Below are 23,111 nucleotides of genomic sequence, written 5' to 3'. Positions count from 1 at the left end.
TCCCATAGTGGGACCGGGGAATGTACGGCCCGAGATGCCTATTAAACTTAGAGCTGTGTGCGCGTGTCTGGGGGGGAAAAGTCCTTAGTAAATCCAGATTAGAACTGGTCTGATAAATGCTGAGGTGGGTGTGTGTGAACATGGGTTGATTAACATTTGAAGCACAGATTCCCCATCATGCAGCGCTCTCCTGCTTCTCTGGTCCCAGAATTCACTGCAGTCTCTGCTTCAGGCTTTCTGTTTTCCATCTCTCATGTAAATGAATGGTCATCTGGTTCCATCTCGGATGTAAATGAGACCTAGGGCAGTTGATTCACTCTTGTCACCCTTATCTGGTGAGGGTCTTAGGTGCGTCTCTCACTGCATCTTAATCAGTTTCATTTAGGTAGAGGGGGGGAGGGGTGGTGAGTCCTTTGTGAGTCAGACAGACTGCATCCTGTGCCCCGGTTGCCCAAGAACACAGAGCTGAGATGTAACAACATCCCTGACTAAGCCATCCTAAGCAAGTGGCTGTCTAATGCTCTTGAAAACATCCAATAATGGAGTTTCCGTGATTTCTCCAAGTAGCCTCTTCCAGTGCTTCACCACTCTCATAGTCAGAAAGATCCACCTAATCTCCAACCTAAATTTCCACTGCTGCAGCTTGAGGCCATTTCTCCTAGTCCTGTCCCCTACAGCCACAGAGGAAAGTCCATCTTCATCCTTTCTGTAATTGCTCTTCAGGTATGTGAAGATTGTTATTGAATCCCCCATCAGTCTTCTCTTTTCAAGACTAAATAATTCTAGTTTTCTCAGGCTTTCCTAGTAAGTCATGCCTCCCAGGCCCCTAATCATTAACTATCCATATCCTTCTTATAGTGTGGGGCCCAAAACTGGACACAGTATTCCAGGTGAGGCCTCACAAGTGTCATATAGAATGAAAGAATCACTTCCCTTGATTTGCAATTGACACTCATATAGAAAGAACCCACTGTGCTGTTGTTTTTTTTTGCAGCAAGAGCACACTGTTGGCTCATATTCAGCTTATGGCGTACTGTAACCCCCATGTCCTATCCCATCAAGTGAAAGAGAAGTGTGAAGGTGGGTGGGGCAAACAGCTCAGGCTTTGTCAAATGAACTTTGGGTGTAGTGTCAATTAAAGACTTGGTTGGAGAATCTCATAACATGAGATGATTTCTTGAAAGGATCAGAAAATATTTTCCCTGCCTAAAACTCTTCCTATATGGAGTACAGAACAAATGACTTGATGCAATTTGGGAAGGTTAAAACTTCCTTTGAGACTTTGGGTTGAAACATTTGCCCCTCAGGATACAGGCCTTCCAGTGATAGTAGGATTGATGTATGATGAGGGTGAGGTCCATATTTAGAATTGTGTGGAAAACTTGCAATGGGCTGGTGGCTTTTTGTTTTACTTTGTTTTGTTTTTAACCATTTTATTAGCCACATTGAGTCATTTGCACATCGTTCACTCACAGCTTTATTTAAAAATTGCCTTTGTACCAATAAATTATTAATTGATTGTAGAATTTATACTGTCATACGTGATATTGTCACAGTATCTCAATTAAAATAACCCTAAAATCTAAACTTTTTCAAGATTGTTTCTATTGTAGTTTGCAGATTATACAGTAATTGAAGAAAAAAATGTTTTAATCCCTCTTTGTACAACTTCTTTTTCTAAATATTTTCAGTATTCTGCAGGATGGAGTTAAAAGAGGAGAGAAAGTTGTCATTAAATGTGATGATCGGGAAAATAGTATTTTAGTTTTATATTTTCTTCACTTACTTGTTAGAAGAGGGCTTCCAGAAGATTTTTCATACTTCTATTACTGTCATCATCTGGAGTAGCCCTAGGCAAAGGCTAAATAATCATCTGTTTAAGCAAACACATCTATGCAAGAACGAGCAGAATAGGGCTACCTTGACCATTTGCAAATTAGCCAGCCCCAAGCTACTTTAGAGATTCTGCTCCACTGGCTGCCAACTAAATGAATATTTTCTTTGTCTTCTCTCAGTCATGAGCAATGGTATGTCTTTGGGTATCATATACTCAAGAATCTTTTGTAATGCTGTGATACCCACTGCATAGCATTGTGAATTTAATAACTTTAACAGTACCTGTTATATGTGGCTGAGAAGAAGCTGACACATTCTGAGAAGGAAATGACAGAGAAGTTTCTGATAAGAGACTTACCAGTCAACTGGTAAGACAATATGCGTGAGGAGGAATTAATAAGAAAGACTTTTTTCCCATGTATAAGATAAAATTATATGGAAGAAAATTGTCTTTAGTGTTATATTACCAAATACCCTCTTTAAAATATTTCATAAATGTTGAAGTTCTGACATATTAAGGAGATCCATATATCTAAAAACCATGTATAGTTCTTCCTAACCCAAAGAAAAGAATATGTTGATTATTAAATTAGTATACTAAGTGTTCATTATATTCTTCTTAGCTGTGTTAAACTATTCATGAACTGTGAGTAAATTTTATGAATGACATGCTGTTCTTGAATTGTTCCATTTTTATGTTTAATAAACAGTTACTTTAATTAATTTTTTGTTAATTTTGGCCCATATTCAAGAAAAAAGCTACTTTGTTTGTTTGAAAGTTTGTAGTCTGATGAGTCTGCTCATTGTCTGAATGTAGAACAGGGTATTGATAAGGTAGTATTCATTCTCATATTAGACTTATGCTTTGATGTTGTTATTTGTTTATTTAACACTATATGTTCTTGCAGTCTACTGACAGTAAAAATACAAGGTCCCTGCCTTGACTGTCTTACAGTATAAATCTGACAAATAGCATAGTGAAAAATGGCAACAGATCAAAGAGAAAGAAAGCAGAAAACAAAGGAAAAGGAAAGCTTGCTTATAAAGAATATTATTTTCAAGGATTCAGCATTTTTTTGTTTCATGATTTTAATTAATTTAATTTTTCAAATGTATTTACATGTTATAGAGGAGGCAAATAATTACAGAGAAGAGATTAATGATATCATGTTGGCAAAGTTGGTAAGATTTGAGGGAGCATTTAGAGGAGAAAGAGCATGTAAGTAGATGTTTATAGTGTCATCGTGAGATTAGTATTGCAATGAGAAGAAATCATGGAAGGGAGGGAGGAGTGCACAAAGTTAAAAGTTTAATAGCAGGAGAGGAGAAGGAAGAAATACAAGATGAGATTGAGCAGAGCTTTGTACAATACTGAAAGCAAGGATAAGAACAGAATAGATATGCAAAGACTCAGGAAAAATACTGGGGCTCTTAGGGTTAACAGGTAGAATGGTACTTGAAGATAATTTCATGTAAAATGGAAAGCAAAAAAAAAAAAAAGTGAAGCCAAGAAAGAAGTTATAGTGAAGAAGTTAATAAGCTATGAACCAGGCTTCAAAAAATTAAGACAAGCACGTAACATTGTACTTTTGGGACAAGGACAGACAGTTAATTGATTCAGTTTTTGCAAGTTAGTCTAAACTGCGTAGCTTGAACCAATAAGCAAGTGAACAGAACTTTTGACTCTGGAAATGTAGCCACATGCCTGCAGTGGCTCAGGCCAGAAGCCGGGGGGTGCTAGACCACACCTCCTGTCTCCGCTGAAGCAGAGAGCTTGGGCCAAGGCTAGCCCACCCACCCTGCAAGGGGTGGGTTTGCAGAGGAGGTGCAAAGCATCCTAGGATGCTGGGGGACTGTGAGTTAACTTGAATCTAGAGGGATCTGGGATATTTCAATATGGCAATTTAACTTACACCAGTTAAGTCTGATACCACATCTGTAGAAATTTACTTGAAACCAGTTTTGGACATTTTCAAAGCAGTTTATGTGCACTGAGCTTCTGTTGCGTTACAGATTTGAACTGGTTTCCTATCACTTATACTAGTTTTTGTGTCATTTCTGCCCCTAGACTTGGAGACAGTAAGATTTGATGGAAGTTTGGGGGAAGATATGCCATATTTATTTGAATGTAAGATGAGGGTTTTTTCCCTTAATCATCTTGGGGTAAAAGTGCTTCGTCTTACATTTTTATACAAGGATTATACATTTTCCACATACAGAATTTAGTTATTGGGAGAGGTCATCTTATATTTGAGTAAATGTTATAGATAAAATGGAATATAACAACTGGCTCCTGGCTGCACAGGGAAGTCTGCACATGCAGCCTGGAGCTGGCTTGAGACTGTCCCATTTTGAACCTATCATGATCTATTGCTACTCAAACCTATCACGATTGCAGAGGAGTAAGATGCATATAGACAGCCGGGCAGCAGGGGAATGGGAGATTGCTCCTTGCCCCCGGCAGCTGCTTGCTGCTGGGGTGGGCTCCGCCACTGGAGCCTGGGCTTGGACAACATCTCCCTGCCTTGGTAGCAGGGAAATCCTAGGCTCTGCTCTGGGATCATGTCAAAAAAGTATAATTTTGAATATAAGGGAACAAGGAAAAGTGAAGTGAAGGAAGTGATAGTAAATTCATAATCAGTCAGAGAATCTTCACTGTGCAAATATGCAAAAGGGAACCATTCTCACACTTCTTTGATTTTTATGTGACTTTACCCAGAGGTGTGACTAATGGGTTGAATTAATACTATATAGAACCATGTATTTTAAAGAAATATAAATAAAATAGCCCATGGTTTGTTGATTTAAGTATAAAGAGTATTTATAAGCTAAAGTATAAATCTTAATGTGAAACTTCAGCAAAATATACACATAATAAAATATTTATTTATCAGTGCACTTATTCATACCATCCATATCCACAGACAGTTGGTATATACATAAACATTTGTGGTAAGTGCACAAACAGTAGGCTATACCACGTGATCATTAGAAAGAAATAGCTTTGGCTTTATGAAAGCTTTTCTAGCCATCATTTAAAAATAGTGAAATAACTGTCTAGCTTATAGTCTTAGGTAGACAATTTAGCATTAGCTGTTTTTCCTAAGCCTGCTACCACAAATCCATCACAGAAGCTATGATACGTAGAGTATACTCAGTACCACTTCATGTTGGATCTGACAGTTTTCAATGCTGTATGTGAAGGAAAATTCTCTTAGGACACCTAAACATGTGATGGACCTCTGCTCTGACATGTGGTAATTAGCGTGATAAATTGAGTATGCTGAGAGTCTGCTGGAGCGTGCTAATTAGCGTGCTCTAGCACCCTCCGTGTGATGTGTATTCAGCATCCCTCCATCTCAAAGTGGTGGTGGGGGTGCTTTAACTAAAACTCATTGAATGAACTTTAGTAAAAGCACCCCACCACCAGCATTTTGAAGCATGGGATGCTGTATACACGTGATGCTGTGGGTGCTTTAATTAGAGCCACTCCAATTAAAGTGCCCTCACAACCATGGAGCAGGTGTATAGATGCCCTTAGAGCGTAACTCTGTTTTCCTTAGACTGTGATCCATTACTTGCTTAGGGGTTTTGCCATAGCAGGTATCTGTTCTGGTAAGATGCAGTACTATCAAAGCAAAGGAACTGCAGGACTTATGTTTTCAGATTTCCATTCCAAGATGCTAAATCTTTCTGTCTGGTCCTTCAACCATTTTTTGAGATCTCAAGATGCTTTTTATTTGTTTGTTTGTATTTTCATTAAAATACAAGCACATGTTATAGCTATTTTCTGTTGAATTGGGATTTTAAAAATCTCTTTAAATATATTATTCAGAGAAGAAACAGTCAGATCTGTAGTATATTGGTAATCACCTTCAACCTGTGCCATTTCTTGCCACATTAAAAACTGTTACTCCATAGTACAAAAAGACATTGTAAGTATAAACTCGGACCACAACACTCCCCTAATTCTGTGGCTCTAGTGGTGGAAAGTTGGCTTTAGCTGCTCTGCCTATGATTCCTCTTGTGGAAAAAGAGTACCCAAAAATTATGCACCCTGCATATCATAGGATTATATGTAAAATTTTTAAAACCAAGTTTCTGTTTTATAATTCATTTTTATTGGTGTTTGGGTTAAAAATTAAATTTACAGTGTAAATTTACAGTGTTGAACAAAAAAGGGCAGGGATAAAGAACTAATCCAACTGATGGAGCTAAAAAAACCCTTTCAGTTAATTTTGGTGAGTGGAAAGCCCAACAGACACTTATGACATGATTAATCACATCATTAAGCAGTCACCCAGCCACATGTTAATGGAAATAATGGTGTAATAAAACAAATAATAAACCACAAAGTTATTGCACAAAATATATGTAATAACTACATGGCTGGTTCTCATTGTGCATAATATTGAATGGATGGCCAAGCATCAGCTAACTGGGGCTCCCAGCCCGAGGGGCACATGGGGCTCTCGACTCTAGTGTGCTCCGACGGCTGGGAGTGCTGATCATCTGACTGCTGCTTTCTGCCTCAGGGGCACATCAGAGTTAAGGGCTCCATGTGCCCTTGAGGCTGGGAGTGGTAGTCATCTGATTTGCAGACCCAACCTCTGAGGTGCATGGAAACCCAAGGATCCGACATGCTCCAGAGGCTTGGAGTGGCAGCTGACTGAGGCTCCCAGCATCAGGGGTGCATCAAAGTCAAGAGTCCTGGTGTGCCCTTGAGGCTGGGAGCAGCAGTCAGCTGATCTGCACTCCCAGCCTCCAGGGTAGATGGAAGCTCTTAGACCCAGTGCACCCCAGAGGCTGGGAGTGGCAACTGACTGGGGCTACCAAACTCAGAAGTACATTGGAGTTAAGGGCTCTAGTGTGCCCCTGAGTCTGGGAGCAGCAGGCAGCTGACCAGTACTGCCAGTCTTTGGGGTATTTTGGAACCCTTGACTCTCAAGGCTGGAAGAGCCAATCAGTTGACTAGCCTGCTACTTGCGGATGCAGAAGAAACCTGGGGGCATGGTCCTGGGCTCCCCCTGCACTGGCAGTATGGCACGTTTGAGATCTGATTCCTAAACCCGCAATTGTGTGTAGCACAGCAGAAGGTGTAATTGGTGGGATTGTGCATTAGATCCCATTGTGCCTTTAACTGAACATCTGCCTTAGACACAGTTCTAGGCCTGTAAGAACACCATCAAATTGCTGATACTACAGTCCAGTAAAAATAACTGCATACAACAGTATGCAGTTTCATAGCATCTGTCAAAGTAAGCTGTTGCTTACAAAAACGTATGCCTTTCTGAATTAGTCTATAAGATGCTACTCTACCCTGCCTTCTTCTCAACTTCAGACCAGCATGGCTAACTACCTTTCTCTGCATACAACAGTAGTTATTTCATGTGAGTAAGTGTATGTTGAGTAAGCACTGCTTCATATTAACTTTTTATTTTCTGATTTTTGTATGTTTATATTTGCAATGTTGAACTTCATTAAAGTAGGTGAGTGTTAGATAGATACAACAATCTGATATTTCCCATTTTATTCAGCTCTACTGAATTGTAATTAAATGAGAATTGATCCGTACTCATCAGTTGGCTAGGGATAACAAGAGACTTACTGCATAGATAGAACTAACTTCTTAAGATCAGATATAAAAATAGTTTTAGTTATACTTAATAAAATACATAATGTGCATTGTCAATAGGGTTTGGATACTTTATCACAAATTATTTTCTCTTACTTGAGCATGGGTTTACGTTCATTATCTGGCAGCAGGAGAAGCTTGTTATCCTAGGCAACACAGAAGTTAATGCCAAAACTCCCACCAATTTCAATATAATCAAGATTTCAACCTGTCTTTCTTCCCCTCTGTTTCTGTAGTGCTTGGAGGCCAAGGCCAAGCCTGTTCACTAGTAGGGAATGAGCAGGTCCAGTATCATCCTGCTTCACCTTTGAAATAAATACCTTGAGGAGGAGGTAGTAGAACACCCAAGACCTGAGCAAACATGTTTGGCAAATATCAAATTAACCAAAAAAAGCAGTTTCAATTCTGAAACTTTTCACAAATTCACCTCTAATTCACAGAATCATTTCAGTTGGAAAAAAATAGAGTTAAATTAATAAGACTGCTGCTGCTGCTGTTATTGTCTTTTTATCCAATAGCTCCACTTAACCAGGAAGATCTGGTTTCATCACTACCTGAAGGTATTTTAAACCAGAGTTCCCGCCTTCCTGAAGATTGTCTTAGGTACCAGATTTTTCGGCATTTTATATTGAGGTGCTCTCAGTCTTTCCACCTGATACTGTTCCACTTTGTATGAATTAATGTAACATTTATGGAAGCAGAAACTGGAACATAGGTGTCCTTTATATAGTGAAACTCCTGCTCATATTCTCTTTTTGCTCTAGCAAATATTAGAATAGCTCAAATTGGAGACATTCATGGAGACCTAACTTAGAATATCCCATATGTTAGTGGTTAGGATGCTCACTCACCTGAGGGCAGGGAGACCATTTGTTCAAATTTCTGTCCTGAATCAGGCAATGTGAATGTAAACCTGGAGCTCCCAGTTCTTAGGAGAGTGGCCTAACTACGACACTAAAGGGTATTTTGGCGCACGTACTCTCAGTCCCTCCATCTACTGCTCTGTTTTCCGTTCCCAGCCCTGTGCTGTCTGCCTGATCTGCTGCTTTGCTTCTGGCCCTGTCTGCCATTGTGCTTCCTGTCCCCTCCCTGATGTGCCGTGTGCCACAAACAGACACTACCAGCGCCACAGGCTGGCCATCCTTGTCCTGGAATATATAGGGTGGTGGATTGGACAACCTTGTGGAGATTGGTAAAGTGGTTTAATTCCACTCAGGCAGAGAAGGGAATTGAACCTGAGTACTCTAAGCACTGATCTGCTGGATGAAGAGTGAGAACTATAAGCTGTTTTCCCCCACTTCCCCAACCATTCGTTTCAAATAATTGAAACAAAATGTTTCATTTGACATGGAAAAAAAATGTGTTTTACTTCAGTAGGAAAAAATGAACAATTTTAAATGACTCAACCCAATCCAGTTGTTGTTGTTGTTGTTCAGTCCATCTGCCTAATTGAAAATTTAATTACCAGTATTACCACAGCTCTAATCGACACTGGTGGAAGACAAGTGGCCCCCAAGTCATTTTTATCACTGGCAGTGAATGAAGTATGAATTTTATTCCTTATATTGGAGAACAATGAAGTGCGTTATACTAAAACCAACGGTGCAGCTTTATAGCGTTCACAGTAACACCATCTTTAAATGAAGTGGCAGTAATGTGCAGTATAGAGTAACAATATTAAATGCATTGTATATGCATAAATACAGATCACTGTAGTTATATGCTCTAACTACATGTATTGTAATATTTAAAATTATTGTGAAATGATGTGAGGGCTCTGAGATAAATCTAGTAAAAGCTCTGAATTTCTGTTAAGGATTAAAAATCTAAAAGATAGACACAACAGGTTCCTAGTAGGATAACATAATGGGGCACCCTGTAGTGCTCAACTATTAAAGGTTTAATCCTTCATTATGAATTTTCTTGCTTTTGTATATTTGTCTCAGACGCTTAAAATAATGTTGTCATGGAATTTTGGATTAATGTTTTTACATAATTTACTGTAATTACATCATTTTTCTGGCTTTCTTTTTCTTAATCCACCAACTGCTTCCAGTTTCAGAATCTCAGCATTGACCCATAAACTGTTATACAATGATCATGAAATTGAAGCATCACTCCATCTTTAAAATATTGTGGAAAAGTTATGATAGGCAAGGGCTTTTAGAAGCCAACTTTTCTTCAATCAGGTTAATAAGATTTAAGTTTTTTCTTTATCAGTAAGATGGAAAGTGGCCTAGTTCATAAAAATTGCCATTTTAAGCATATAGAGAATACCTTTTTCATTAAAAAAAAACCCTGAATTTTAAAGGTTTCCATAATTAAAACATGTTTTGTAAACATTGTATGCATATTTCATATGTGAAGGTCACAAAGTGAAGCAAATCTGGTCTTGTCAAACTTACTCTGCTTCTTTCTGCATTATGATTCATTCCATTCTTTGGACAGTGCTCAGCAAACATGCCATTGTTGAATATTTTATATCTTTCACTTCAGTATGTGTTTCTCTGCCTTGTTCACTGCCCGCTACATCCCACATTTGGCAGAATGGGAAGAATTACTCTGCAACATGTATTCACCCTAACCTCATAACTATAACATCAACAAACACTGAGTTAGCATTTTAATTAAAACTTTTTGGGTTCTTTACAATTGTGTGGGTGAAGATGATTGCCATTGCTAAAATTTAAGTGCTGCTCCCTTTCAGTTTCTGTTTTTTCTATTTTTGTGAGCAATTTCCTGGCTTTTTAAATATGAAAAGGATAAACAAAAATCCATTATTTAGAAGTACTTGCTGGACAACAGCAGAATATCCTGAAGTGAGGCAGATGTGGGACATTTTCAGTCTAGAAGGGTAACTGAAAAATTATCCTTTTATAAGGATAAACAAGACTTCTAACTTTTATGTGATTGCAGAATTTGTCTTATGATCTGGGGATTTTATCTCTTAACTCCAAACCATTCTAAAATTGCTAGCATATTATGACAGTAATGGGGGTGTCATCTTGATTCTTCTTTATTTGCTTGGTATGGGAAAAACAGAGAGCTCCAGAGGTTTCCTTTTGTTTTATAAAGAGTGACTCAAGTTGTCTATTGCATCTAATAAAAAGGAAAAATTGCAAAGATATTAGGGGAACAATGGGATGAGGTAATAGGGGAGAAAAGGGACTGCTCTCCACTTTCATCCTTTTCTTCTTTTTCCCTTCTTCCTAGCTCCACATATGTTTTTTCTATATAATTTTAATTATTTCTAGGAGCCACCAAATACTTCCCAAATTGAAATATCCTGCAGTGACTCCTCCTTTTGCGGTAGCCACTGCTACAGAGTCCAGGGGACTACTACTGCTGCTGTTCACTCCACTCTTTTCTGCTGCCTCCATATTTGGCACCCTCTTCCCCATGTCAAATTTGGAGGCAGCAGAAAAGTAGGGAGTGAACAGTGGTTGTACTCATGCCCTGGGCTCCAAAACTGTGTGAAAGCAATGGCTCCAGTAAGACCCTGCACTAACTAGCATGTGTGTATGCATGAAACAGTTAAAGGGGCAGGATCTGACCCTGGTAAAATTAATTATGCACTGATTGAGCTGGAGCTGTGTGCAAATTGAAACAACAAAAACAACAACAAAAAGATGAGGACACGCAAGAGACTGAACCAGTGAAGATGGGGATGGATTTGAAGGCTCAAGCTATAACTTTATTAAGTTAAACATTCACAGAGAGAAGGCAGAACATGGTGGTACATTAGAGACTAACTGGTTCAGAAAGGTCTTGGTTCTGATTGTTAATTACTCTCACTGTTAAAAAAATGTATCTTATTATTATATAAATTTGTCCAACTATTAGCTTCCCCATATTGGATTTCGTGACCAGAGATCCCGGTTTTCTCTGATTTAAAAAAATCCTCAATTTATGGATTAAAAATGTAACCTCAAATCCAGATTTTTCCATATTTCAAATTCTACAAGAAACACCACTGTGTGTGTGTGTGTGTGTGTATGTATATAGTGGTATTTCATTTTAATCATGGAAAAATGTAGATTTGGGGTTACATTTTTTTAATCCAAAAATTGGGGATTTTTTTTTTTAATCAGAGAAAACCAGGATCCCTACTCATGACTTCCTCTAGAGTGAAAACCAATCTGATTTCAGAAATGACCTCTTCAGGTAGGCATTACAGACTGCAATTAAATCAGCTCTTTTATTTTTGGATAAGCTAAATAGATATGAATTGTTTTATTCACTCACTATAATACATTATTTCCACACTTCGAATTATATTTGTAGATCCTTTTAGATACCTTGCTATAAGAGAGAAAGTTAGCCATGTTAGTTTGAAGCCAGGTAGAAGGTAAGTCAGGGTAGAAGCTTAAAGCACCCAATGAAGTAGCTTGTTGCCTATGAAACCTTATTCCTCTATGACCCAGTTACTCTTTAAGGGTGCTGTGAGGCTTGCGCCCCTTTTACCGCCCGGGCTGTCGGGGTGTGGCCCCTCCCCTGAACTCGCCCACCACAACTTTGATGTTAAACGTACTTTAAGAGGGGTCTGCAGTGGAGATCTTTCCTGGGTGAGCCTCCCTGATAGGTGGTGGTGCTTACGATCGTCCGACGTGATGTTCCACGGGGCTCCACCTCCCCTACACCCCGTCTACTCGCCAACCAGTTGGTGATGCGTTAATGCTGTCTTCTGGTCCTGTATGATGACCAGGGACCTGTCTACTGGGTTCCCGGCGCTCTTTCTCCCCTCTTGAGGTATTTTTTACTTCAAACGAAATATTCCTTTGAGTAAGAAGGGACTGCAGGGTTGCCTCCCATATCCCAGCCCCCTCTCGGGGTCTCTGATGCCTCCTCTCCCCTACCGTAAGCAGGGAGCTCCCCTGCTTCCTTGGTATCTGCTTTTTCCGGCAGCTGTGTAGGTGCTCCTGCTCTGCCTCCTGCAAGAGGCTTAAAGCTTTCTCCTGTGCTGCCTGCTTGAGCCACACAGACTGGGTTCCCTCCTCCCCATTCCGGAGCCCAACTCACGAGCTGCCAGCCCGTGTTCTCTCTCTCCGCCCCAGCTCCAGCGGGGCTTTTAAACTTACTCAGAGCGGCCAGTACGGCTGCTGGGATTGGCTCAGCTGTTCCCTGCTCCAGAAACAGCTGATTAAACAGCCAGCGTAATGCCGGTTCGCGCAGCTCCTGCTCCGGCTGCTCTATGGGAGGTACGTTAGCCCCTCTGGGGGGGTTTTCTCGGGGTCTGAGGCCTGTGGGGTCTACTCTCTCCCCCTTGAGAACCTGTGGGAGTGCCTCACTGTAACAGACCTCCCCCGTTAAGTTGCCTTGTGGCATCTGGTGTTCTCAGGCGACGGCCTGTAGCACCTGATGCTCCTCCGCATGGATGTGACCTGATCCTTGTGGTTTGTCCGGGCCTTCCCATCTGGACAAAAAATCAGCCACCAAGTTATCTTTGCCCGGACGGTGTACCACAATGAACTTGAATGGCTGCAATGCCAAGGCCCAGCGGGGGATCCGGGCGTTCATGCTTTCTTTCTGCGTCAACCACTGTAGTGGGGCGTGGTCTGTCACTACCACAAACTCCCTCCCCATTAGGTAGTACTTAAAGTATTCTATTGCCCAGCGTATTGCCAGACACTCCCTCTCAACTGTGGCATACCTGGTCTCCGCATGGCTGAGTTTTCGGCTGGCAAACGCGATCGGGAATTCTTCTTGCCTGCATCTCTGGAGTAATACTGCTTCCAGGGCCTGTCCTGATGCATCTGTCTGTAAAACGAAAGAGGCATTAAAGTTAGGTGTGTGCACAATAACATCATGGTGCATTGCCTCTTTTATGTCTTGGAAACTCTTCCACATCTCAACAGAGCTATGGACCTCCCAGCCAATGAGTCCATGAGCGGTGCGGAGACAGTTGCAAAATAGGGTATGAATCACTGATAATAGTTAACGAGTCCCAAGAAGGAACGCAGTTGTTTGAGGGTTTGCGGTTCCTGGAACTGCATTATGGCTTCCATCTTGTCAGCCAGGGGCCGAATTGTCCCCTGGCCTACTCGGAATCCCAGGTATGCCGTTTCTTTTCCAGCTAGCTTGCATTTCTTGGGGTTGGCGGTCAGCCCCGCTGTTCGGAGTTCTCCCAGGACAGCTCTGAGGGCTTTAAGGTGTTGTTGCCAACTAGAGGAAAATATAATGATGTCATCAATGTACGCCGCTGCATATGCCACATGTGGTGCTAATAAGTTGTCCATCAACCTTTGGAACATTGCAGCTGCGCCGTTGAGGCCAAAGGGCATCCGTGTGAACTCGTATAAGCCCCACGGGGTTACAAAGGTTGTCTTGGCACAATCTATGGAGCGCATAGGCATTTGCCAATACCCCTTTGCCAGATCAAGCATAGATATATACTGTGCTTCGCCGATTTTCTTGATGAGATGAGTGACATGTGGCATCAGAAAGGCATCAAAGGTTGTCAGGGCATTAAGCTTCCTCTAGTCTATACATATGCATAGTGACCCATCCAGCTTGACCACGGGCACTATGGGACTCCACCACGGACTACGGGTCGGTCATATAATCCCCTGTTCTTGCATCTTCATGATCTCCTGCCTTATTTCCTGTTGCCAACGTTGAGGTATCGGCCTCCACCTCTCCCTAACCAGGGCCCCCTGAGGTGTTCTGATCTCGTGTTCCACTCCCTTTACCCTTCCTGGGACCTCTTGAAACACCGCCTGAAACTCTTCTACCAAGGCTAATAATTCCTGTCATTGTTGGTTATTCAACTCCTTGCCCACTTGTACCAACTCTTCCTCTGGGGATTTCCCCAACCCAGGGCAGAGCGGTCCCAGGTCCCCCCTCATCTCGTCGTCTTGCGCCATCCAGCCCTGTGGAGTCTTCCACTCCTTAAACAGGTTTACATGGTATATCTGGTGCTCTCGGCGGTGACCCGGTTTGAGCAAGTCATAATCCACTGGCCCCACTTGCCTAACAACTCTAAACGGGCCCTGCCACATTGCCAGCTGTTTGCTTGAAGATCCTGGCAGCGATACCAACACTCTGTCTCCCGGTTGGAAGGTGCGTCTTCTTGTTTTTTCATTGTAGCGCCTCTCCTGCATCTCTTGGGCATTCCTCACGTTCCGACTGGCGATCCGTTGGGCCCTGGTGATTCGATCTTGCAACTCTTTGCGGTACCTCTCCGCCGATATTCCCAATCCCATCGGCCACTCCCATTCTTCCCTTATGACCTGTAGCAGCCCCTGGGGACTGTGGCCATACACCAACTAAAATGGAGAGTACTGTGTCAACTCTTGAGGTGCATCCCTCAGGGCAAACAACAAGGGGGTCAAGATGGTATCCCACAGCAGACACTTGATGGTCCCATTTAATCTTTCTACAAGACTGTTGGTCTGGGGATGATAGACCGAGGTCTTTAACTGGGTGATGCCAAGGGTTTTACATAAGGCTTTCATCACCCCAGACATAAAGTTCGTCCCCTGGTCTGTATTTCCCGCGGTATGCCCACTTGTGCTATTCATTTGAGTAACTCCTCCGCCACTCGAGTAGCTGTTATGGATCTCGGGGGAACTGCTTCTGGGAACCGGGTGGCATAATCTACCATCACCAAGATATATTGATATCCATTAGGGATCTCAGGAGGGGTCCTACTATATCCAGTGTGACACATGAGAATGGAGTCTCTATTATTGGCATAGGATTCAGGGGTGCCCTTGTGGGGTCTTCACTCTTGCGCCCTCTGACACTCTGGGCATGCAACCCCCCCACCTTTCCACGTCCTCTTGGAAACGTGTTCAAAAGAATTCTTGGGCCAACCTAGCCCGGGTCTTATTGCGTGCCAAATGGCTGCCCATAGGTGAGTCATGTGCCAATCTCCACAGCGCGTGGGGGAGGGAGGATGGGACCACTAATTGCCTCCCTTCCGTGGTGCCCTCCTCACCCCGTTGTACCCGATATAATAACCCCCCTATTACCTTGAAGCTGGGACGACTCTGTGACGATCCTTCCTCGGGGTCTGTGTTCTATAGCCGCTGGAGTTCCGGGTCTTCATTTTGGGCCCTACGGAATTGGGCCACGCTCACCAGCTGCTCCAGGTTGATGCCACCTGACGTTATTTCATTCTGATGGGCCGAGCCCTCACTGGCCCATCCCTCTCCCCTCCTGATCCGGTTCCTTTCTTTTTCCGTCGCTCTCACTCATTTGAGGACTGTGTAGAATGGCCCCCATTCTCCCCGCAAGATCATCTCGCAAGCCAGGGTCAGGGCTATTCCAACTCTCAGCTCTCCGCAAAACTCCATCACCTGGAATGGCACGTAACAACTCTAGAACCGCATCTCTCCTGCTAATATACAGGTCATTGTCAGGGGTCCTGCATTCTTCCGTCCTATCTGCGGGACAAGGTCTGCACGTAGTAGGGACTGGGAACACCCCGGGTCCAACGTTGCCTTGACTGCTTTGCCTCCGATCCAGGCAGTTACTACGGGTCAGTTCCATCCTCCTTGGGTGGCGAACCGAAAACTACAATTCATAGGTTCCCCTTTCTCCATTTCTTTGCCTCTCTCCCAGGACGGAGGCTGTCCTGCTGGTGTGCGGGTCACCTTGCTCAGGCCCATACCACATTCGCGGGATATGTGCCCTGTTTGCCCACAGCGGTAGCACACCACCCCTCTCGGTGCTCCTCATCTTGGGCCTGTCCGCTTCTCCCCTTCAGTTGGCTGGCCCTCCTTCAAGCCTCGGGAGCCTCGCCCGTATCGTCTCTCTTTTTTGGAATTAGTGAAGGCCTCGGCCAAGCGGAGTGCCTCTTCACTGGATTGTGGCTGGTGCCTTCGCACCCACCTCTGGGTGTCTTCCTCCAAATCCCATAGGAACTGTTCTAGTAGGATCTGGTCCATCACCCCCTCCCAGTCAAACTTACCTGCTGGCAACCATTTATTAAGTGAAACCCTTAAAGCTTGCAGCAAGCCCCTGGGTTACTTAGCCTGTCTGAACTTATGGTCTCTGAAAGCCTGCCGGTGACTTTCTGGTGAAATCTCAAGCCTGTAGAGGATTGCCGCCTTGACTGTCTCATAATCCCAGGCTTCCTCTCTCAATAGGGCTCGATAGGCCGCTTGAGCCTGATCTATCACTAGTGCCCCTAGGTGATGACCCCACTGACTACAGTCCAACCCCATCTGGATAGCAGTTCTCTCGAAAGCTTCAATATAAGCTTCGGGATCGTCTTCCCTAGTCATCCAGGGCATTTTGAATAGAGCAGCATTCCGCTGCATCCACTCTTGCTGGTGTGTGCCGTGTAGTTGCTGCACCTCTAGCACTTGCCCTATGGCCTGAATTGCCTGCGTAAGCAGCTCTGCTTGAGCTAGTACTGGCTGCTGCATCTCTGCTTAATCCCAGGTCGGGAACACTGTCCCGTTGATGAAGTATAAGCACTTCCCAGCCAATGCACCACTGTGAGGCTTGCACCCCTTTTACCGCCCGGCCTCTCAGGGTGTGGCCCCTCCCCTCAACTCACCCGCCACGACTTTGATGTTAAACGTACTTTAAGAGGGGTCTGCAGTGGAGATCTTTCCTGGGTGGGCCTCCCCGATAGGTGGTGGTACTTACAATCATCCAATGTGATGTTCCACGGGGCTCCGCCTCCCCTACACCCCGCCCACTCGCCAACCAGTTGGTGATGCGTTAATGCTGTCTTCTGGTCCTGTATGATGACCGGGGACCTGTCTGCCGGGTTCCCGGCGCTCTTTCTCCCCTCTTGGGGCAGTTTTTACTTCAAAGGAAGTATTCCTCTGAGTAAGAACGGACTGCAGGGTTGCCTCCCTTATCCCAGCCCCCTCTCAGGGTCTCTGATGCCTCCTCTCCCCTACTGTAAGCAGGGAGCTCCCCTGCTTCCTTGGTATCCGCTTTTTCCGGCGGCTGTGTAAGTGTTCCTGCTCTGCCTTCTGCAAGGGGCTTAAAGCTTTCTCCTGTGCTGCCTGCTTGAGCCACGCAGACTGGGTTCCGACCTCCCCATGCCAGAGCCTGACTAACGAGCTGCCAGCCCGTGTTCTCTCTCTCCGGCTCTCTCTCCACCCCAGCTCCAGCAGAGCTTTTAAACTTTCTCGCAGCGGCCAGTACGGCTGCTGGGATTGGCTCAGCTGTTCCCTGCTCCGGAAACAGCTGATTAAACAGCGGACGTAATGCCGGTTTGCGCAGCTGTGGCTGCGGGCGCGGCTCCTGCTCCAGCTGCTCTGTGGGAGGTACGTTAGCCCCTCTGGGGGCTTTTTCTCGGGATCTGGGGCCCGTGGGGTCTACTCTCTCCCCCTTGAGAACCTGTGGGGGTGCCTCCGCCACAGGTGCGTATAAATCTTCTCCATATCTGGTCTATGATCATGCAGCTTAGTTTAAGCTGTGTGATTGTAGCCCAGGAGCATCATGGACAGGTGTTTGCTAGTGCCAGGAGCCACACAGGGAAACTGGTGTAAGTAACTTGGGCTGGAGGACCGGATTGGGGAGGGGAATGGCAGGTCCAGGGGCATGTGGCAGGTCTGCATGGGAGAGTTGGTGGGTCTGGGGGGTTGGCCAGGGAGAAAGCAGGGGTTGTCCATATGGGCGAGGGGGGACTCAAGTGGCTAAAAATAGCCCAGTCAGGGTCAGAATGGTAGGAAAAGTGCAGCCTTGGGGCTAGAATGAGCAGCTGGGATTTCCCAGCCCCACAGCTGCACTCCTGATGTGCACAGTTGTTTTCTGAGTCAGGTTGATGTATTCCCAACCTAAGTACATAGTAGATGAACTAACTTAGATTAGGCCCACCATTTTTGGCCTGATTTACACGTGCCCCCCGTCACCCGAATATCTGCACAGATGAGCATTTAGATTGACTTGACCATAGTTAGGTCAATCTAAATGTAACAACTACACATACACTAATGTGCTACCATGCCCTGCCTTCTATTACTTGTAACAGAGAGCAGTCTGGTAATGGTTTCACTGTACAGAGGTAATATGTCCTGTTTATTCTTACTTAATATTCCTCTGCTTATATGTATAAGGTCTGCTTTCTCTCTTTTATCCACAGGATCATATTTGGAGCTCATGTAAAATTGGTTATTTACTGTGGTTTTTAACAGTTGTCTGTGTGACCTCTTTTCATAGACAGAGACACAATCCCCAGCCTTATTAGACTTTTGTATTTGTTTATTCCTAAATATATAAGTATAAATCTATATTCCTTTCATTACCCTGTGTTAAAATATATATTGTTCAAATGAAGTCACCTTATCTAGGTCAGTCTGTAGAATTAACTTATCTTCCCCTTTTTGTCATCTGCAGATTTTATCAGCAATTATTTTATATTTTCTTCCAGGTCATTCATAAAACTATTGAATAACATTTTGCTGCAAATAGATCCCCATAGAATTCTACTTCCCCTCCCCCCCAAAAAACTGTACAGTAACTTTTTGCTTTCTTATCAGTTACCATCTTAAAAATCTATTTAAATAGACTAAATCAGTTTTGCATAATGGTGTTTTTTATCAGAAAGTTGTACAGAATTGTCAAATTACCTAACAGAAATCTAAGTATATTATATCTTTTTTCATGAACTCTTATGATATCTTCAAAAAACAGTAATGAGTTTGGATGACATACCTAAATTCCTATAAAATCTTGTTAAATTGTCATTAATTATACTATCACCTTTTAAATTATCATTGATTATGTCTTAAATCAGCCTACCCATAATTTTGCACAGGACTGATATCTAATTCACTAATATTTTGCATGGAAGATCTTTCATTCCATTTTTTTTTTAATAATTGCACAACATTGGCCTTTTCAGTCCTTTTAAACTTCCCATATGTGCAAGATTAGTTAAAAATGAACATTCATGGCCCTGAGAATTTCTTGTCTATTTTTGAATACTCTTGGGCATATAGTTTCATAGTTTTAGGGTCGGAAGGGACCTAATAGATCTTCTAGCCCGACCCCCCGCCAGGGCGGGAGAACAACAAAAAAAACCCTAAAAACAAAAATGGGACTCAAATGAGTCCAGCCAGGTAGGCATCCAGCCTCTTCTTAAAGACCCCCAGGGTAGGGGCCAGCACCACCTCCCTTGGAAGTTGATTCCAGCTCCTAGCCGCCCTAACTGTGAAGTAGTTTTTTCGGATGTCCAATCTGTACCTCCTCTCCATCAACTTGTGCCCATTACTCCTTGTTATGCCAGCGGGGGCTAGGGGAAACAGCGTCTCCCCCAAACCCTTCTGGTTCCCCCTAGTGAGTTTATAGACGGTCACCAGGTCCCCCCTCAGCCTTCTCTTGTGGAGGCTGAATAGGTTCAGGTCCCGCAGTCTCTCACTGTAGGGTCTGCCCTGTTGTCCCCGGATCATGCGGGTGGCCCTCCTCTGGACCCTCTCCATGTTGTCCACATCCCTCCTGAAATGGGGCGCACAGAACTGGACACAATACTCCAGCTGCGGCCTGACCAGCGTCGCATAGAGGGGGAGGATCACCTCCCTGGCTCTACTCGAGATGCACCTGTGGATGCACGACAAGGTCCGGTTAGCCCTGCCAACCATGACCTCGCATTGTCGGCCCATGTTCATCTTGGAGTCAATAATGACACCAAGATCCCTTTCCGCCTCCGTGCTCTCAAGTAGGGAGTTCCCCATCGTATAAGTGTGCTGCTGGTTCCTACTACCCAAGTGCAGCACCCTGCACTTGTCCGTATTGAAACACATCCTGTTCCTGTTTGCCCACCCCTGTAACCTATCCAGATCCTTCTGCAATCTCTCTCTCCCTGCTAGCGTGCTCACCTCCCCCCAAATTTTGGTGTCATCAGCGAATTTAAACAGGTTGCTTTCCACCCCAACATCAAGATCGCTGATGAAGAAATTGAACAGCGCAGGCCCCAGGACCGAGCCCTGGGGGACTCCACTACCCACCTCCCCCCAAGTCGAATATGATCCATCCACCACCACCCTCTGAGTGCGACCCTTCAGCCAATCTGCAATCCATCTGACTGTGTAGGCATCTATGCCACAGTCGCCTAGTTTATTAATTAGGATGGGGTGAGAGACGGTGTCAAAGGCCTTGCTGAAGTCCAGAAAGACTACATCCACCGCGACACCTGCGTCCATGGCCTTTGTGACCTGATCATAAAAGGCAATCAGGTTGGTCTGACATGATCTCCCCCTAATAAATCCATGCTGATTGCCCCTGAGCATCATTTCTGATGCCGGCCCATCACAAATGTGCTCCTTGATGATCTTCTCAAAGAGTTTCCCCAGGATTGAGGTAAGACTGACGGGCCTATAATTGCCCGGGTCCTCCCTTTTCCCTTTTTTGAAGATGGGGACCACATTAGCTACCTTCCAATCGTCTGGCACCTGGCCCAAGCACCACGATCGCTCGTAGAGCTGTGCCAGGGGCCCTGCAATAACCCCAGCTAGCTCCTTCAGCACCCTGGGGTGGAGAGTATCCGGACCCGCTGACTTGAACACGTCCAGCCCCTCCAGAAGCTCTCTAACCCGGTCCTCCCCAACCTGAGGTCTGAAGGCGATCCCCTCGCGTCTGGCTTCTATCACAGGAGGGAAGTCCCGGTCCCTGCACAAGAAAACGGAGGTGAAGAATTGGTTAAAGAGGTCCGCTTTATCCTCTGATGCAACCACCAGATTGCCCTGCATATCCTGCAGGGGCCCCACATTACCCGGCGCCTTCTTCATCCTCCCAATATATTTGAAAAAGGACTTTTTGTTATCCTTAATCCTGGACGCTAATCCGAGCTCTATATCCGCCTTGGCCTTCCTAACAGCCCGCCTGCAGGCCTGAGCAGAGGAGGTATACTCCTCTTTGGAGATTACACCCCCCTTCCACCGGGCGTACGCCGCCTTTTTGGCAAGCAGGCATTCCCGGACACCCTTGGTGAGCCAGGGGGGCTTCCGGACACTCCTGCCCCCTTTGCTTCTTGTCGGGATGGACACCCCTTGGGCCCCGAGTATCGTTTCCTTAAGGAACGACCACTCCTCTTGGACGCTGGATACTAGATACTAGATATAGTATCTAGTCCTCCAGTTTTTAAAACATTTAATTTTAATAACTTTCTATAGCATTTAACTCTAATTAAACATTAATATTTAACCTAATGGTGAATCCTATTTAAATAAAAGAAATAATAAGTGAGGAATTAGAAGAATGTGTATGAAGGTTATAAACAAAATATTCCTTGATTATTTAGTTCTACACAAGTCTTATCCTGGTATATGTTTATGCAAAGGTCATAAAGTTATTTAGTAGTTAAATGCAAGTTTTATTTTGATAGATGTACCACAATGTAGACAACATTGATAGTAGAGCTAAATCATCAGTAATTGTTTAGTTTTTTTGGTTTTGGGGTTTTTTTTGGAAAATAAGGAACCTTGGTTTGCTCAAGAGTATCTAATACCTGTTCGTAATTCATAAATAAAATGATGGCTTTTATTTATTTATTTTGACTATTAGTTCCTATCCTTGGCTCTGTATGATTTATCTTGTCACCTTGCACCTCACCATGGTACCCAAACAAACAATCAGCATTTCATAGAAAAAAAATAAAATCTGTAATACAGTGAATTGCCTCTCCACAAAATAATAAGGCTTTATCCTCTCGCACAATAGCCTATCAAAAGAAATACAATATTCCCCATTTAATCCCACCAGCTGAGAAGAAAACTGGAGTGGACCAGCGCGTTAAATTAAAAAAAAAGAAAAAACCTGAAACTTTGTAGGTGGTTTAATATGATCTAATTCACATGCACAGTCTTGTGAAGAATAGTCCAAGCATAGTAATATATATATATATATATATATATATAACAAAGGGAATGTCTATGGTGATTTCAACAGAACTGGGACCTAGAGTACACCTGCCAGCCAATTATCATGGTTACAGCATTCTTATAGCAGGGTGAGCATGCAATTTATATACTTCCCTACAAGGATTCAGGTTTATATTGTGCAAAATTCATTATCAACAGTGAGTAAACATCAAAAGTAAGATATTAAGCATAAAAATATATGTTAATATGATATGTCAATATGAGTCTTTTTTCATTCCACTCTTAAATAGTAAGTTTAAAATGTAAACTTAAAGTCTATTCAGAAAACTTCTGTGTAATCTGTTGTGCTGTGTTCTTAATCTGGACTTGTTTATTTGACCATAGGAGCCTTTCACCACGTTCTTTCTTAATGCAAATGATGGAAAATTTGATCATCCAGATCGAACATTTTCTTCAGTAGCAAGATCTTGGAGAAATAGCCAAAGAGACACTTCAGATGTGAAGGTAGGTTTACTACTATGTACATTAAATAACAGTAAGTGGATGTTTTATGCTATATAACATAGGAATGTTGTTCTGAGATGTTCATTTCTGGTGTGCTTTGTTGTTTAGGAGCACAAAAAGGTTTTGTATTTAGTACTATTACATTTAAAACCTAATATATTATAAATACTTTAGGCATAAAGTGGTTGTTAGCAACCATCATTGCCATCATAGAAAACCATAAAAGATTCTTTGAAGTTGAATAGTTAAAAGGTGTTTTCTTTCTAGCAAAAAAAAATCTAATCTAATTTAGTTCAGATAATCAGGAGATGGAGAAAAGCCCAATAAATTGTTCTTTCCTGCTGTTAACT

The 23,111-nt window shown here is 43.3% G+C and overlaps 1 protein-coding gene across 1 annotated transcript in view; it reads left to right on the top strand.

Moving 5' to 3' along the window:
* The window catches only part of LOC102380047 (neurobeachin-like), a 122,767-nt gene that overhangs the window by 1,988 nt on the left and 97,668 nt on the right, over positions 1-23,111 (top strand). The window contains 1 exon segment of the mRNA XM_025191246.1: positions 22,642-22,761. The gene's annotated coding sequence lies outside the window, so the exon portion shown is untranslated.

Source organism: Alligator sinensis, unplaced genomic scaffold (assembly GCF_000455745.1).
Source record: "Alligator sinensis unplaced genomic scaffold, ASM45574v1 scaffold1034_1, whole genome shotgun sequence".
In the NCBI taxonomy this organism is placed as follows: domain Eukaryota; kingdom Metazoa; phylum Chordata; order Crocodylia; family Alligatoridae; genus Alligator; species Alligator sinensis.
This window is presented reverse-complemented; position numbering and strand designations above follow the sequence as displayed.